Source organism: Phyllobates terribilis, unplaced genomic scaffold (assembly GCF_046119375.1).
Source record: "Phyllobates terribilis strain yellow unplaced genomic scaffold, ASM4611937v1 Scaffold_142__1_contigs__length_4687701, whole genome shotgun sequence".
In the NCBI taxonomy this organism is placed as follows: Eukaryota; Metazoa; Chordata; class Amphibia; order Anura; family Dendrobatidae; genus Phyllobates; species Phyllobates terribilis.
Window position 1 is genome coordinate 2,069,757 of NW_027362902.1, and position 14,164 is coordinate 2,083,920.

At 45.7% G+C, this 14,164-nt stretch overlaps 10 non-coding genes and 1 pseudogene across 10 annotated transcripts; all 11 read left to right on the top strand.

The window, feature by feature from the left end:
* The first annotated feature begins 314 nt into the window (after window positions 1-314).
* On the top strand, window positions 315-506 carry LOC141206156 (U2 spliceosomal RNA). The gene has a single exon (XR_012276822.1). It is a non-coding gene; the product is annotated as a U2 spliceosomal RNA (small nuclear RNA).
* A 1,112-nt stretch (window positions 507-1,618) lies between these two features.
* Window positions 1,619-1,810, top strand: LOC141206167 (U2 spliceosomal RNA). The gene has a single exon (XR_012276833.1). It is a non-coding gene; the product is annotated as a U2 spliceosomal RNA (small nuclear RNA).
* A 1,115-nt stretch (window positions 1,811-2,925) lies between these two features.
* Window positions 2,926-3,116, top strand: LOC141206839 (U2 spliceosomal RNA). The gene has a single exon (XR_012277378.1). It is a non-coding gene; the product is annotated as a U2 spliceosomal RNA (small nuclear RNA).
* Window positions 3,117-4,231: 1,115 nt separating this feature from the next.
* On the top strand, window positions 4,232-4,422 carry LOC141206840 (U2 spliceosomal RNA). The gene has a single exon (XR_012277379.1). It is a non-coding gene; the product is annotated as a U2 spliceosomal RNA (small nuclear RNA).
* A 1,115-nt stretch (window positions 4,423-5,537) lies between these two features.
* LOC141206842 (U2 spliceosomal RNA) lies at window positions 5,538-5,728 on the top strand. The gene has a single exon (XR_012277381.1). It is a non-coding gene; the product is annotated as a U2 spliceosomal RNA (small nuclear RNA).
* A 1,118-nt stretch (window positions 5,729-6,846) lies between these two features.
* LOC141206843 (U2 spliceosomal RNA) lies at window positions 6,847-7,037 on the top strand. Its single transcript, XR_012277382.1, has one exon. It is a non-coding gene; the product is annotated as a U2 spliceosomal RNA (small nuclear RNA).
* A 1,112-nt stretch (window positions 7,038-8,149) lies between these two features.
* On the top strand, window positions 8,150-8,340 carry LOC141206844 (U2 spliceosomal RNA). Its single transcript, XR_012277383.1, has one exon. It is a non-coding gene; the product is annotated as a U2 spliceosomal RNA (small nuclear RNA).
* A 1,118-nt stretch (window positions 8,341-9,458) lies between these two features.
* Window positions 9,459-9,649, top strand: LOC141206845 (U2 spliceosomal RNA). Its single transcript, XR_012277384.1, has one exon. It is a non-coding gene; the product is annotated as a U2 spliceosomal RNA (small nuclear RNA).
* Window positions 9,650-10,764: 1,115 nt separating this feature from the next.
* On the top strand, window positions 10,765-10,955 carry LOC141206846 (U2 spliceosomal RNA). The gene has a single exon (XR_012277385.1). It is a non-coding gene; the product is annotated as a U2 spliceosomal RNA (small nuclear RNA).
* A 1,112-nt stretch (window positions 10,956-12,067) lies between these two features.
* Window positions 12,068-12,258, top strand: LOC141206847 (U2 spliceosomal RNA). Its single transcript, XR_012277386.1, has one exon. It is a non-coding gene; the product is annotated as a U2 spliceosomal RNA (small nuclear RNA).
* Window positions 12,259-13,373: 1,115 nt separating this feature from the next.
* On the top strand, window positions 13,374-13,550 carry LOC141206444 (U2 spliceosomal RNA; annotated as a pseudogene).
* The last annotated feature ends 614 nt before the right edge of the window (window positions 13,551-14,164 follow it).

A 14,164-nucleotide genomic window follows, 5' to 3' on the forward strand; every position in this document is an offset into this window, starting at 1 on the left:
TGTAATCAGGAGCCCTCTTGCTAAGGGTAGACAGCTGCTCGTTCCACCCCACCCCCCGCCTTAATTGGTTCTCCTCCCTTCCAACGGTGTTGAGGCGGGTGGGAACAGCAGGGGGTGAAGGTGCTGTGTTTAAAGAGGTGGAGCTATGCAGATCTAAAACGCGTGGATTGCAGCAGCAGCAAGCCGAAAAGTGCAGGCATGTAAGGGATCTAGAGGTTGATAACATGTCTTCTTAACGGGAGTCCAGGAGCTCATCTCCACAAATGGACTTTTCAGGATCCTTGGGTGGCTCCGTAGTTTGAAACCAATTCTGGTTATCGCTCTCGGCCTTTTGGCTAAGATCAAGTGTAGTATCTGTTCTTATCAGTTTAATATCTGATACGTCCCCTATCTGGGGACAATATATTAAATGGATTTTTAGAACAGGGAGATGGAAAAAGAGCTTGCTCTGTCCACTCCACGCATTGACCTGGTATTGCAGTATCTCCAGGACCGGTGCACCCCTTCTTTAATGCAGTTTCTAAAATCAGAAAGAATTGAATTCAATGTTTTTTGTTCATTTTGCTTGTTTGTCGGATTTTGGGATGGACTCTTTGGCTTTGCTTTTCTTCTCCTCATTGGATTTTTCATGTTCAAAGTTGCAGAAGCCAGATTACAAGCTCATTTTGGTTCAACTTCAGCAACTGTGCATTGCATTGCCATGTAATGTGATGCAATGCTATCTTTCTAGCTCTCCCTTTTTACTTCCTTTTGGATAAACAGACATATTAGGCAAGCATTTTGGAGCTTTCACCTAAATAACTACAGGTGGTGAGATAAGCTGCACAATATAATTGACCTTTCAGTATATTGTTGCACACACACCATCTATTTAGCAAATGCCCTTGTTATCAACAGCAGCCTTTTAAACTCACCTGAGCTAACAGGTATGTGCGCTGGTTACTCTGCTGCGCTTAAAATTTCTTTTTTGGTTTGCTACAATGCCTTTTCTGAAACGTTGTCTCCTTCTGCTGGAACACTGACTTCTTTCATTTAATGCCTGCAGACTATAAAAGAGAACCCAACCCAAAAAGTTTGGTTGATTAGTCTGTGGCATTCTGTTAAACTGTTGCTTATGGCGGTCTCTGTGAGCTTCTCAGCGACATTCAGCCAGCCAGGTATCCTGCCTGCAGTAGATGGAATGTGGCAATGGAACGCTGGCTGCGCGTGTCATAATAGGCTCTGAGCCTTTATATACCTGTGCACAGCAGCAGCCACCTTCAGTCTGCTGCTGGACAGCCAGCAGCAGCAGCAGCAGGAGAGGTATGTAATCAGGAGCCCTCCTGCTAAGGGTAGACAGCTGCTCGTTCCACCCCACCCCCCGCCTTAATTGGTTCTCCTCCCTTCCAACGGTGTTGAGGTGGGTGGGAACAGCAGGGGGTGAAGGTGCTGTGTTTAAAAGGTGGAGTTATGCAGATCTAAAACGCGTGGATTGCAGCAGCAGCAAGCCGAAAAGTGCAGGCATGTAAGGGATCTAGAGGTTGACAACATGTCTTCTTAACGGGAGTCCAGGAGCTCATCTCCACAAATGGACTTTTCAGGATCCTTGGGTGGCTCCGTAGTTTGAAACCAATTCTGGTTATCGCTCTCGGCCTTTTGGCTAAGATCAAGTGTAGTATCTGTTCTTATCAGTTTAATATCTGATACGTCCCCTATCTGGGGACCATATATTAAATGGATTTTTAGAACAGGGAGATGGAAAAAGAGCTTGCTCTGTCCACTCCACGCATTGACCTGGTATTGCAGTATCTCCAGGACCGGTGCACCCCTTCTTTAATGCAGTTTCTAAAATCAGAAAGAATTGAATTCAATGTTTTTTGTTCATTTTGCTTGTTTGTCGGATTTTGGGATGGACTCTTTGGCTTTGCTTTTCTTCTCCTCATTGGATTTTTCATGTTCAAAGTTGCAGAAGCCAGATTACAAGCTCATTTTGGTTCAACTTCAGCAACTGTGCATTGCATTGCCATGTAATGTGATGCAATGCTATCTTTCTAGCTCTCCCTTTTTACTTCCTTTTGGATAAACAGACATATTAGGCAAGCATTTTGGAGCTTTCACCTAAATAACTACAGGTGGTGAGATAAGCTGCACAATATAATTGACCTTTCAGTATATTGTTGCACACACACCATCTATTTAGCAAATGCCCTTGTTATCAACAGCAGCCTTTTAAACTCACCTGAGCTAACAGGTATGTGCGCTGGTTACTCTGCTGCGCTTAAAATTTCTTTTTTGGTTTGCTACAATGCCTTTTCTGAAACGTTGTCTCCTTCTGCTGGAACACTGACTTCTTTCATTTAATGCCTGCAGACTATAAAAGAGAACCCAACCCAAAAAGTTTGGTTGATTAGTCTGTGGCATTCTGTTAAACTGTTGCTTATAGCGGTCTCTGTGAGCTTCTCAGCGACATTCAGCCAGCCAGGTATCCTGCCTGCAGTAGATGGAATGTGGCAATGGAACGCTGGCTGCGCGTGTCATAATAGGCTCTGAGCCTTTATATACCTGTGCACAGCAGCAGCCACCTTCAGTCTGCTGCTGGACAGCCAGCAGCAGCAGCAGCAGGAGAGGTATGTAATCAGGAGCCCTCCTGCTAAGGGTAGACAGCTGCTCGTTCCACCCCACCCCCCGCCTTAATTGGTTCTCCTCCCTTCCAACGGTGCTGAGGCGGGTGGGAACAGCAGGGGGTGAAGGTGCTGTGTTTAAAGAGGTGGAGTTATGCAGATCTAAAACGCGTGGATTGCAGCAGCAGCAAGCCGAAAAGTGCAGGCATGTAAGGGATCTAGAGGTTGACAACATGTCTTCTTAACGGGAGTCCAGGAGCTCATCTCCACAAATGGACTTTTCAGGATCCTTGGGTGGCTCCGTAGTTTGAAACCAATTCTGGTTATCGCTTCTCGGCCTTTTGGCTAAGATCAAGTGTAGTATCTGTTCTTATCAGTTTAATATCTGATACGTCCCCTATCTGGGGACCATATATTAAATGGATTTTTAGAACAGGGAGATGGAAAAAGAGCTTGCTCTGTCCACTCCACGCATTGACCTGGTATTGCAGTATCTCCAGGACCGGTGCACCCCTTCTTTAATGCAGTTTCTAAAATCAGAAAGAATTGAATTCAATGTTTTTTGTTCATTTTGCTTGTTTGTCGGATTTTGGGATGGACTCTTTGGCTTTGCTTTTCTTCTCCTCATTGGATTTTTCATGTTCAAAGTTGCAGAAGCCAGATTACAAGCTCATTTTGGTTCAACTTCAGCAACTGTGCATTGCATTGCCATGTAATGTGATGCAATGCTATCTTTCTAGCTCTCCCTTTTTACTTCCTTTTGGATAAACAGACATATTAGGCAAGCATTTTGGAGCTTTCACCTAAATAACTACAGGTGGTGAGATAAGCTGCACAATATAATTGACCTTTCAGTATATTGTTGCACACACACCATCTATTTAGCAAATGCCCTTGTTATCAACAGCAGCCTTTTAAACTCACCTGAGCTAACAGGTATGTGCGCTGGTTACTCTGCTGCGCTTAAAATTTCTTTTTTGGTTTGCTACAATGCCTTTTCTGAAACGTTGTCTCCTTCTGCTGGAACACTGACTTCTTTCATTTAATGCCTGCAGACTATAAAAGAGAACCCAACCCAAAAAGTTTGGTTGATTAGTCTGTGGCATTCTGTTAAACTGTTGCTTATGGCGGTCTCTGTGAGCTTCTCAGCGACATTCAGCCAGCCAGGTATCCTGCCTGCAGTAGATGGAATGTGGCAATGGAACGCTGGCTGCGCGTGTCATAATAGGCTCTGAGCCTTTATATACCTGTGCACAGCAGCAGCCACCTTCAGTCTGCTGCTGGACAGCCAGCAGCAGCAGCAGCAGGAGAGGTATGTAATCAGGAGCCCTCCTGCTAAGGGTAGACAGCTGCTCGTTCCACCCCACCCCCCGCCTTAATTGGTTCTCCTCCCTTCCAACGGTGTTGAGGCGGGTGGGAACAGCAGGGGGTGAAGGTGCTGTGTTTAAAGAGGTGGAGTTATGCAGATCTAAAACGCGTGGATTGCAGCAGCAGCAAGCCGAAAAGTGCAGGCATGTAAGGGATCTAGAGGTTGACAACATGTCTTCTTAACGGGAGTCCAGGAGCTCATCTCCACAAATGGACTTTTCAGGATCCTTGGGTGGCTCCGTAGTTTGAAACCAATTCTGGTTATCGCTTCTCGGCCTTTTGGCTAAGATCAAGTGTAGTATCTGTTCTTATCAGTTTAATATCTGATACGTCCCCTATCTGGGGACCATATATTAAATGGATTTTTAGAACAGGGAGATGGAAAAAGAGCTTGCTCTGTCCACTCCACGCATTGACCTGGTATTGCAGTATCTCCAGGACCGGTGCACCCCTTCTTTAATGCAGTTTCTAAAATCAGAAAGAATTGAATTCAATGTTTTTTGTTCATTTTGCTTGTTTGTCGGATTTTGGGATGGACTCTTTGGCTTTGCTTTTCTTCTCCTCATTGGATTTTTCATGTTCAAAGTTGCAGAAGCCAGATTACAAGCTCATTTTGGTTCAACTTCAGCAACTGTGCATTGCATTGCCATGTAATGTGATGCAATGCTATCTTTCTAGCTCTCCCTTTTTACTTCCTTTTGGATAAACAGACATATTAGGCAAGCATTTTGGAGCTTTCACCTAAATAACTACAGGTGGTGAGATAAGCTGCACAATATAATTGACCTTTCAGTATATTGTTGCACACACACCATCTATTTAGCAAATGCCCTTGTTATCAACAGCAGCCTTTTAAACTCACCTGAGCTAACAGGTATGTGCGCTGGTTACTCTGCTGCGCTTAAAATTTCTTTTTTGGTTTGCTACAATGCCTTTTCTGAAACGTTGTCTCCTTCTGCTGGAACACTGACTTCTTTCATTTAATGCCTGCAGACTATAAAAGAGAACCCAACCCAAAAAGTTTGGTTGATTAGTCTGTGGCATTCTGTTAAACTGTTGCTTATGGCGGTCTCTGTGAGCTTCTCAGCGACATTCAGCCAGCCAGGTATCCTGCCTGCAGTAGATGGAATGTGGCAATGGAACGCTGGCTGCGCGTGTCATAATAGGCTCTGAGCCTTTATATACCTGTGCACAGCAGCAGCCACCTTCAGTCTGCTGCTGGACAGCCAGCAGCAGCAGCAGCAGGAGAGGTATGTAATCAGGAGCCCTCCTGCTAAGGGTAGACAGCTGCTCGTTCCACCCCACCCCCCGCCTTAATTGGTTCTCCTCCCTTCCAACGGTGTTGAGGCGGGTGGGAACAGCAGGGGGTGAAGGTGCTGTGTTTAAAGAGGTGGAGTTATGCAGATCTAAAACGCGTGGATTGCAGCAGCAGCAAGCCGAAAAGTGCAGGCATGTAAGGGATCTAGAGGTTGACAACATGTCTTCTTAACGGGAGTCCAGGAGCTCATCTCCACAAATGGACTTTTCAGGATCCTTGGGTGGCTCCGTAGTTTGAAACCAATTCTGGTTATCGCTTCTCGGCCTTTTGGCTAAGATCAAGTGTAGTATCTGTTCTTATCAGTTTAATATCTGATACGTCCCCTATCTGGGGACCATATATTAAATGGATTTTTAGAACAGGGAGATGGAAAAAGAGCTTGCTCTGTCCACTCCACGCATTGACCTGGTATTGCAGTATCTCCAGGACCGGTGCACCCCTTCTTTAATGCAGTTTCTAAAATCAGAAAGAATTGAATTCAATGTTTTTTGTTCATTTTGCTTGTTTGTCGGATTTTGGGATGGACTCTTTGGCTTTGCTTTTCTTCTCCTCATTGGATTTTTCATGTTCAAAGTTGCAGAAGCCAGATTACAAGCTCATTTTGGTTCAACTTCAGCAACTGTGCATTGCATTGCCATGTAATGTGATGCAATGCTATCTTTCTAGCTCTCCCTTTTTACTTCCTTTTGGATAAACAGACATATTAGGCAAGCATTTTGGAGCTTTCACCTAAATAACTACAGGTGGTGAGATAAGCTGCACAATATAATTGACCTTTCAGTATATTGTTGCACACACACCATCTATTTAGCAAATGCCCTTGTTATCAACAGCAGCCTTTTAAACTCACCTGAGCTAACAGGTATGTGCGCTGGTTACTCTGCTGCGCTTAAAATTTATTTTTTGGTTTGCTACAATGCCTTTTCTGAAACGTTGTCTCCTTCTGCTGGAACACTGACTTCTTTCATTTAATGCCTGCAGACTATAAAAGAGAACCCAACCCAAAAAGTTTGGTTGATTAGTCTGTGGCATTCTGTTAAACTGTTGCTTATGGCGGTCTCTGTGAGCTTCTCAGCGACATTCAGCCAGCCAGGTATCCTGCCTGCAGTAGATGGAATGTGGCAATGGAACGCTGGCTGCGCGTGTCATAATAGGCTCTGAGCCTTTATATACCTGTGCACAGCAGCAGCCACCTTCAGTCTGCTGCTGGACAGCCAGCAGCAGCAGCAGCCGCAGGAGAGGTATGTAATCAGGAGCCCTCCTGCTAAGGGTAGACAGCTGCTCGTTCCACCCCACCCCCCGCCTTAATTGGTTCTCCTCCCTTCCAACGGTGTTGAGGCGGGTGGGAACAGCAGGGGGTGAAGGTGCTGTGTTTAAAGAGGTGGAGTTATGCAGATCTAAAACGCGTGGATTGCAGCAGCAGCAAGCCGAAAAGTGCAGGCATGTAAGGGATCTAGAGGTTGACAACATGTCTTCTTAACGGGAGTCCAGGAGCTCATCTCCACAAATGGACTTTTCAGGATCCTTGGGTGGCTCCGTAGTTTGAAACCAATTCTGGTTATCGCTTCTCGGCCTTTTGGCTAAGATCAAGTGTAGTATCTGTTCTTATCAGTTTAATATCTGATACGTCCCCTATCTGGGGACCATATATTAAATGGATTTTTAGAACAGGGAGATGGAAAAAGAGCTTGCTCTGTCCACTCCACGCATTGACCTGGTATTGCAGTATCTCCAGGACCGGTGCACCCCTTCTTTAATGCAGTTTCTAAAATCAGAAAGAATTGAATTCAATGTTTTTTGTTCATTTTGCTTGTTTGTCGGATTTTGGGATGGACTCTTTGGCTTTGCTTTTCTTCTCCTCATTGGATTTTTCATGTTCAAAGTTGCAGAAGCCAGATTACAAGCTCATTTTGGTTCAACTTCAGCAACTGTGCATTGCATTGCCATGTAATGTGATGCAATGCTATCTTTCTAGCTCTCCCTTTTTACTTCCTTTTGGATAAACAGACATATTAGGCAAGCATTTTGGAGCTTTCACCTAAATAACTACAGGTGGTGAGATAAGCTGCACAATATAATTGACCTTTCAGTATATTGTTGCACACACACCATCTATTTAGCAAATGCCCTTGTTATCAACAGCAGCCTTTTAAACTCACCTGAGCTAACAGGTATGTGCGCTGGTTACTCTGCTGCGCTTAAAATTTCTTTTTTGGTTTGCTACAATGCCTTTTCTGAAACGTTGTCTCCTTCTGCTGGAACACTGACTTCTTTCATTTAATGCCTGCAGACTATAAAAGAGAACCCAACCCAAAAAGTTTGGTTGATTAGTCTGTGGCATTCTGTTAAACTGTTGCTTATGGCGGTCTCTGTGAGCTTCTCAGCGACATTCAGCCAGCCAGGTATCCTGCCTGCAGTAGATGGAATGTGGCAATGGAACGCTGGCTGCGCGTGTCATAATAGGCTCTGAGCCTTTATATACCTGTGCACAGCAGCAGCCACCTTCAGTCTGCTGCTGGACAGCCAGCAGCAGCAGCAGGAGAGGTATGTAATCAGGAGCCCTCCTGCTAAGGGTAGACAGCTGCTCGTTCCACCCCACCCCCCGCCTTAATTGGTTCTCCTCCCTTCCAACGGTGTTGAGGCGGGTGGGAACAGCAGGGGGTGAAGGTGCTGTGTTTAAAGAGGTGGAGTTATGCAGATCTAAAACGCGTGGATTGCAGCAGCAGCAAGCCGAAAAGTGCAGGCATGTAAGGGATCTAGAGGTTGACAACATGTCTTCTTAACGGGAGTCCAGGAGCTCATCTCCACAAATGGACTTTTCAGGATCCTTGGGTGGCTCCGTAGTTTGAAACCAATTCTGGTTATCGCTTCTCGGCCTTTTGGCTAAGATCAAGTGTAGTATCTGTTCTTATCAGTTTAATATCTGATACGTCCCCTATCTGGGGACCATATATTAAATGGATTTTTAGAACAGGGAGATGGAAAAAGAGCTTGCTCTGTCCACTCCACGCATTGACCTGGTATTGCAGTATCTCCAGGACCGGTGCACCCCTTCTTTAATGCAGTTTCTAAAATCAGAAAGAATTGAATTCAATGTTTTTTGTTCATTTTGCTTGTTTGTCGGATTTTGGGATGGACTCTTTGGCTTTGCTTTTCTTCTCCTCATTGGATTTTTCATGTTCAAAGTTGCAGAAGCCAGATTACAAGCTCATTTTGGTTCAACTTCAGCAACTGTGCATTGCATTGCCATGTAATGTGATGCAATGCTATCTTTCTAGCTCTCCCTTTTTACTTCCTTTTGGATAAACAGACATATTAGGCAAGCATTTTGGAGCTTTCACCTAAATAACTACAGGTGGTGAGATAAGCTGCACAATATAATTGACCTTTCAGTATATTGTTGCACACACACCATCTATTTAGCAAATGCCCTTGTTATCAACAGCAGCCTTTTAAACTCACCTGAGCTAACAGGTATGTGCGCTGGTTACTCTGCTGCGCTTAAAATTTCTTTTTTGGTTTGCTACAATGCCTTTTCTGAAACGTTGTCTCCTTCTGCTGGAACACTGACTTCTTTCATTTAATGCCTGCAGACTATAAAAGAGAACCCAACCCAAAAAGTTTGGTTGATTAGTCTGTGGCATTCTGTTAAACTGTTGCTTATGGCGGTCTCTGTGAGCTTCTCAGCGACATTCAGCCAGCCAGGTATCCTGCCTGCAGTAGATGGAATGTGGCAATGGAACGCTGGCTGCGCGTGTCATAATAGGCTCTGAGCCTTTATATACCTGTGCACAGCAGCAGCCACCTTCAGTCTGCTGCTGGACAGCCAGCAGCAGCAGCAGCAGCAGGAGAGGTATGTAATCAGGAGCCCTCCTGCTAAGGGTAGACAGCTGCTCGTTCCACCCCACCCCCCGCCTTAATTGGTTCTCCTCCCTTCCAACGGTGTTGAGGCGGGTGGGAACAGCAGGGGGTGAAGGTGCTGTGTTTAAAGAGGTGGAGTTATGCAGATCTAAAACGCGTGGATTGCAGCAGCAGCAAGCCGAAAAGTGCAGGCATGTAAGGGATCTAGAGGTTGACAACATGTCTTCTTAACGGGAGTCCAGGAGCTCATCTCCACAAATGGACTTTTCAGGATCCTTGGGTGGCTCCGTAGTTTGAAACCAATTCTGGTTATCGCTTCTCGGCCTTTTGGCTAAGATCAAGTGTAGTATCTGTTCTTATCAGTTTAATATCTGATACGTCCCCTATCTGGGGACCATATATTAAATGGATTTTTAGAACAGGGAGATGGAAAAAGAGCTTGCTCTGTCCACTCCACGCATTGACCTGGTATTGCAGTATCTCCAGGACCGGTGCACCCCTTCTTTAATGCAGTTTCTAAAATCAGAAAGAATTGAATTCAATGTTTTTTGTTCATTTTGCTTGTTTGTCGGATTTTGGGATGGACTCTTTGGCTTTGCTTTTCTTCTCCTCATTGGATTTTTCATGTTCAAAGTTGCAGAAGCCAGATTACAAGCTCATTTTGGTTCAACTTCAGCAACTGTGCATTGCATTGCCATGTAATGTGATGCAATGCTATCTTTCTAGCTCTCCCTTTTTACTTCCTTTTGGATAAACAGACATATTAGGCAAGCATTTTGGAGCTTTCACCTAAATAACTACAGGTGGTGAGATAAGCTGCACAATATAATTGACCTTTCAGTATATTGTTGCACACACACCATCTATTTAGCAAATGCCCTTGTTATCAACAGCAGCCTTTTAAACTCACCTGAGCTAACAGGTATGTGCGCTGGTTACTCTGCTGCGCTTAAAATTTCTTTTTTGGTTTGCTACAATGCCTTTTCTGAAACGTTGTCTCCTTCTGCTGGAACACTGACTTCTTTCATTTAATGCCTGCAGACTATAAAAGAGAACCCAACCCAAAAAGTTTGGTTGATTAGTCTGTGGCATTCTGTTAAACTGTTGCTTATGGCGGTCTCTGTGAGCTTCTCAGCGACATTCAGCCAGCCAGGTATCCTGCCTGCAGTAGATGGAATGTGGCAATGGAACGCTGGCTGCGCGTGTCATAATAGGCTCTGAGCCTTTATATACCTGTGCACAGCAGCAGCCACCTTCAGTCTGCTGCTGGACAGCCAGCAGCAGCAGCAGCAGGAGAGGTATGTAATCAGGAGCCCTCCTGCTAAGGGTAGACAGCTGCTCGTTCCACCCCACCCCCCGCCTTAATTGGTTCTCCTCCCTTCCAACGGTGTTGAGGCGGGTGGGAACAGCAGGGGGTGAAGGTGCTGTGTTTAAAGAGGTGGAGTTATGCAGATCTAAAACGCGTGGATTGCAGCAGCAGCAAGCCGAAAAGTGCAGGCATGTAAGGGATCTAGAGGTTGACAACATGTCTTCTTAACGGGAGTCCAGGAGCTCATCTCCACAAATGGACTTTTCAGGATCCTTGGGTGGCTCCGTAGTTTGAAACCAATTCTGGTTATCGCTTCTCGGCCTTTTGGCTAAGATCAAGTGTAGTATCTGTTCTTATCAGTTTAATATCTGATACGTCCCCTATCTGGGGACCATATATTAAATGGATTTTTAGAACAGGGAGATGGAAAAAGAGCTTGCTCTGTCCACTCCACGCATTGACCTGGTATTGCAGTATCTCCAGGACCGGTGCACCCCTTCTTTAATGCAGTTTCTAAAATCAGAAAGAATTGAATTCAATGTTTTTTGTTCATTTTGCTTGTTTGTCGGATTTTGGGATGGACTCTTTGGCTTTGCTTTTCTTCTCCTCATTGGATTTTTCATGTTCAAAGTTGTAGAAGCCAGATTACAAGCTCATTTTGGTTCAACTTCAGCAACTGTGCATTGCATTGCCATGTAATGTGATGCAATGCTATCTTTCTAGCTCTCCCTTTTTACTTCCTTTTGGATAAACAGACATATTAGGCAAGCATTTTGGAGCTTTCACCTAAATAACTACAGGTGGTGAGATAAGCTGCACAATATAATTGACCTTTCAGTATATTGTTGCACACACACCATCTATTTAGCAAATGCCCTTGTTATCAACAGCAGCCTTTTAAACTCACCTGAGCTAACAGGTATGTGCGCTGGTTACTCTGCTGCGCTTAAAATTTCTTTTTTGGTTTGCTACAATGCCTTTTCTGAAACGTTGTCTCCTTCTGCTGGAACACTGACTTCTTTCATTTAATGCCTGCAGACTATAAAAGAGAACCCAACCCAAAAAGTTTGGTTGATTAGTCTGTGGCATTCTGTTAAACTGTTGCTTATGGTGGTCTCTGTGAGCTTCTCAGCGACATTCAGCCAGCCAGGTATCCTGCCTGCAGTAGATGGAATGTGGCAATGGAACGCTGGCTGCGCGTGTCATAATAGGCTCTGAGCCTTTATATACCTGTGCACAGCAGCAGCCACCTTCAGTCTGCTGCTGGACAGCCAGCAGCAGCAGCAGGAGAGGTATGTAATCAGGAGCCCTCCTGCTAAGGGTAGACAGCTGCTCGTTCCACCCCACCCCCCGCCTTAATTGGTTCTCCTCCCTTCCAACGGTGTTGAGGCGGGTGGGAACAGCAGGGGGTGAAGGTGCTGTGTTTAAAGAGGTGGAGTTATGCAGATCTAAAACGCGTGGATTGCAGCAGCAGCAAGCCGAAAAGTGCAGGCATGTAAGGGATCTAGAGGTTGACAACATGTCTTCTTAACGGGAGTCCAGGAGCTCATCTCCACAAATGGACTTTTCAGGATCCTTGGGTGGCTCCGTAGTTTGAAACCAATTCTGGTTATCGCTTCTCGGCCTTTTGGCTAAGATCAAGTGTAGTATCTGTTCTTATCAGTTTAATATCTGATACGTCCCCTATCTGGGGACCATATATTAAATGGATTTTTAGAACAGGGAGATGGAAAAAGAGCTTGCTCTGTCCACTCCACGCATTGACCTGGTATTGCAGTATCTCCAGGACCGGTGCACCCCTTCTTTAATGCAGTTTCTAAAATCAGAAAGAATTGAATTCAATGTTTTTTGTTCATTTTGCTTGTTTGTCGGATTTTGGGATGGACTCTTTGGCTTTGCTTTTCTTCTCCTCATTGGATTTTTCATGTTCAAAGTTGCAGAAGCCAGATTACAAGCTCATTTTGGTTCAACTTCAGCAACTGTGCATTGCATTGCCATGTAATGTGATGCAATGCTATCTTTCTAGCTCTCCCTTTTTACTTCCTTTTGGATAAACAGACATATTAGGCAAGCATTTTGGAGCTTTCACCTAAATAACTACAGGTGGTGAGATAAGCTGCACAATATAATTGACCTTTCAGTATATTGTTGCACACACACCATCTATTTAGCAAATGCCCTTGTTATCAACAGCAGCCTTTTAAACTCACCTGAGCTAACAGGTATGTGCGCTGGTTACTCTGCTGCGCTTAAAATTTCTTTTTTGGTTTGCTACAATGCCTTTTCTGAAACGTTGTCTCCTTCTGCTGGAACACTGACTTCTTTCATTTAATGCCTGCAGACTATAAAAGAGAACCCAACCCAAAAAGTTTGGTTGATTAGTCTGTGGCATTCTGTTAAACTGTTGCTTATGGCGGTCTCTGTGAGCTTCTCAGCGACATTCAGCCAGCCAGGTATCCTGCCTGCAGTAGATGGAATGTGGCAATGGAACGCTGGCTGCGCGTGTCATAATAGGCTCTGAGCCTTTATATACCTGTGCACAGCAGCAGCCACCTTCAGTCTGCTGCTGGACAGCCAGCAGCAGCAGCAGCAGGAGAGGTATGTAATCAGGAGCCCTCCTGCTAAGGGTAGACAGCTGCTCGTTCCACCCCACCCCCCGCCTTAATTGGTTCTCCTCCCTTCCAACGGTGTTGAGGCGGGTGGGAACAGCAGGGGGTGAAGGTGCTGTGTTTAAAGAGGTGGAGTTATGCAGATCTAAAACGCGTGGATTGCAGCAGCAGCAAGCCGAAAAGTGCAGGCATGTAAGGGATCTAGAGGTTGACAACATGTCTTCTTAACGGGAGTCCAGGAGCTCATCTCCACAAATGGACTTTTCAGGATCCTTGGGTGGCTCCGTAGTTTGAAACCAATTCTGGTTATCGCTTCTCGGCCTTTTGGCTAAGATCAAGTGTAGTATTTATGCCTTCCTTACTTCCCAGTTGTGTGATGTTTATATGTTGCAGGAATGTTCCCTTCCCTCCTCTAGGTCCTTCAAACATCTGGCCAGGGAGTGGTCCCACGGTCCATCCTACTGGTCCGGTGGGGGTGACTGCAAGTCTGCGGGGGTCGCAATTCTGATCAGGGGGGGCGCATTCACGCTTGAGTCCGTCCAGGAGCTCATCTGCGGCAGGGCTCTTGTTGTAGATGGCAACTGGGCAGGAGAACCTGTCAGGTTCATCAACGTGTATGCGTCCCCACTGAAAAATGAGCGTTTGGAGCTTTTCCAGACCCTGCGGCTTCAGCTTGCCACCACCAGGACCTTAGTGATGGCCGGGGATTTCAACTGCCCCATCGAGGAGGACGGTCGTAGTTCTGGCACATCTGCCAAGTTGGACATCACGTCCAAGCTGCTCATCGAGATGGTAACCGAGGCCTCTCTTCAGGACGTGGTGGGCTCCATGGGGAGTTGCTCCACGAACTATTCGTGGAGCCGACCCGATGGCTCACTCCACTCCAGGATTGACTTTGTGTTCACCTCTCGGGCAGTCAGGCAGAGTAGGCACTCGATGGTCTCCTGCTTCTTCTCCGACCACAGAGCCATTCACTTACAAGGTGTCCTCGGCGACGGTTTTCCGTCCGGCCCCGGCTCCTGGAAGCTGAATTGTGCTCTGCTGGCTCAGAATGAAGTCGTGGAGGAGCTGAGAGCAGCCTACGCAATGTGGCAGTCCT